Consider the following 3188-nt stretch of genomic DNA (forward strand, 5'->3'; position numbering starts at 1 on the left):
ATGAACAGAGAGCTAGTGTAGTTGTAAGATAAGTAAGATAAACAGAGAGCTAGTGTAGTTGTAAGATAAGTAAGATAAACAGAGAGCTAGTGTAGTTGTAAGATAAGTAAGATGAACAGAGAGCTAGTGTATTTGTAAGATAAGTAAGATGAACAGAGAGCTACTGTAGTTGTAAGATAAGTAAGATAAACAGAGAGCTAGTGTAGTTGTAAGATAAGTAAGATGAACAGAAAGCTAGTGTAGTTGTAAGACTGTAAGATCAACAGAGAGCTAGTGTAGCTGTGAGATAAGCATGATGAACAGAGAGCTAGTGTAGTTGTAAGATAAGTAAGATCAACAGAGAGCTAGTGTAGTTGTAAGACTGTAAGATGAACAGAGAGTAGTGTAGTTGTAAGATAAGTAAGATAAACAGAGAGCTAGTGTAGTTGTAAGATAAGTAAGATCAACAGAGAGCTAGTGTAGTTGTAAGATAAGTAAGATGAACAGAGAGCTAGTGTAGTTGTAAGATAAGCATGATAAACATAGAGCCATTGTAACCTCTTGGACCCAGTGGAGTCTCATCTTATTAGTGAGGAGGGGTTTCTTTCTCGGCCTGAGGTTTCCTGTCCTAGTCTTTTGAGATCTGTGGACGCTAGTCGACCATTCTTCAAGCTCATACGTTTCAGCGCACGATCATCATCTGCTGTGGAAGTTTTTTTCCGACTCCGTCCCTTCCGCCGTTCCACATATCTATATCTGTATATCTCTACACCAAGCGGTTCACATTAGACTAGTTAAGTTCAATTCTTCTAGCAATCTGCCTTGTCAAAATTCCCTCTTTGCTCAAAGAAATAACGAGTGCTTTTTCCGTGGAGATAACTAGCAGATAGGCTTCTAAACTGACTCTCGTTAAGAACCTCTGTCAATACCCAAAAAACGGCTGAGGCAATACCCAGAGCTACTGCTATAATAATTAGACAGTACTGTATCCTCCATGAAACGCATTTGCACCTACATGCATTAGGTTCTCAAAACAGACGATGCTACCGAAGAAAAGTGTGAAAAAATTGGGTGATGCAATATATTTTTCAATCACTTTCAATAAAATGAACAGAGAGCCAGTGTGGTTGTAATATATGTAAGGTGAATGCATTAGAGTGGAGACATCTTCTAACCAAGAGTTCAGCAGAAACAAACTAAAAGGGGAAAGTAGAAGATGTATGTTAAAAGCGGTTTCCTCTGAATTCGAAAAATATGCTTGCCCTTTCAGCCTTTTGGATGCTATAATGTTACAGGCAATCCCACCATTCGAATAGAGCACCGTTTCTGAAACTGAGAATGCAGACCCAAAAAGAGGTCGTAAGGTTATTTGTGTGTGTATGGGCTTGGGGAGGGGGGGTCGTGAGATCGTAAAAAATATTTTACAATATGTACAGTAATTTCCTATTATACTTGGGGGGTGGGCGGGTGATATTCACAGCCTGAAATATTTTCAAAGGGGGACCCAGACAAAAAAAATTTTGATAACCCCTGGATTATAGTACCACAAGAGTTGTCTGTGGGTTATGTTGATTAGCGGCCTTCAATCTAGTCTACCACGTCTAAATTAGAGACGGCTGGCCAAATAGCCCTTGAGTAGCTTTACCAAAGATTTAACAAACAAGCTGTTGGAAGTTTTTCCCATTTATCTTAGGTTACGTAATTTATTAGGAAGGTATATTCAATAATTATTTCATTTCGGCATTTAATTTAGAAACAAAAATATTCCTTCAGTGTTTAGTTCCAGATGTTAATATTATGATTTATGCCTAGCCATTGTGTACATTAAACATGGTTTGTTTGGAATTTCGCGCAAAACTACACGATGGCTATCTGTGCTAGCCGTCCCTAATTTAGTAGTAAAAGACTAGAGCGAAGGCAGCTAGTCATCACCACCCACCGCCAACTTTTGGGCTACTCTTTTACCAACGAATAGTGGGAATGAACATCACAATATAACGCTCCTACGACTGAAAGGGCGAGCATGTTTGGTGGGACGGAGGATTCGAACCCGCGACCCTCACATTGCGAGTCGAGCGCACTAACCACCTGGCATGCCAGGCCACATTAAACATGGAAAACAGTCTGAAAAAGTTCTCTGTCACATAGTAATAAGTGGCAGACACTGATCAGGCTATCTTTTATTGATATTTCCTATATTTAATTCACTACTACACTTATTTGCAGCATAAAAATAAAATCGTTTTGTCAGATGATAGTTTTAAAGTGACAAAGTTTTATCTGTCTTATCTTTCATGTAAAAAATTACCGCATTCGTCTAAAGAGTTTAAATATATTAGTTATTCTTCTCAAGAAGTTACCTCTATTATATATATATATATTTCTGTGTTGTCTGTACGTGGAAACAAATTGAACATGTTTTTGCTAACCACCAGAAGGCTCGTGAACGTGCTTGGAACTCCACGTTTCGATCTGTAATCGTGGGTGGTGTTTCCAAAGTCCAGGTGGGTGAATGAAGTCCATTGAACATAGAAAAAAGTACTTTATTTTATTGTTTCGTATGGCATCGATATGCAGTGATATCTTTTTATCAAACATTAAAAATATCTATCATTCCTACTCTCGTTATAATGACTAACATTATTGCCCGGCATGGCCAGGTGGTTAGGGCGCTTGACTCGCAATCTGAGGGTCTCCTGTTCGAATCCCTCTCCCACCAAACATGCTCGCCCTTTCAGCCGTGGGGGCGTTATATTGTGACGGTCAATCCCACCATTCGTTGGTACAAGAGTTGGCGGTGGGTGGTAATAACTAGCTGCCTTCCCTCTAGTCTTTCACTGCTAAATTACTGACGGCTAGCGCAGATAGCCCTCGTGTAGCTTTGCGCAAAATTCAAAACAAACCAAACCATAGTTGCCAGTGACCAACTTCCTATCTATGCTTCAAATATTCCACACAAGCTGCGCCAAGAGGGAAATAGTTTCAATGTTGCCTGAGTTGTCCTGTCGCAGACTTCATTAGTCGTGACAGCTGGTTTTACGTAAAAATAATTGTGAGGAAAGCAGGTACGCCGAATAATAACAAATCTTTCAAAAACTTAGGGAACGATTTGGCACACTTCAAAAAGTGGGTGGGATATGCCCCCCCCCCCCTCACCCCCCTAAAACCTCACCTACACGGAAGCGCCCAAAAAAATTTTTAAAAAAAAA

This window comes from Limulus polyphemus, unplaced genomic scaffold (assembly GCF_000517525.1).
Source record: "Limulus polyphemus unplaced genomic scaffold, Limulus_polyphemus-2.1.2 Scaffold867, whole genome shotgun sequence".
NCBI classification, from domain to species: domain Eukaryota; kingdom Metazoa; phylum Arthropoda; class Merostomata; order Xiphosura; family Limulidae; genus Limulus; species Limulus polyphemus.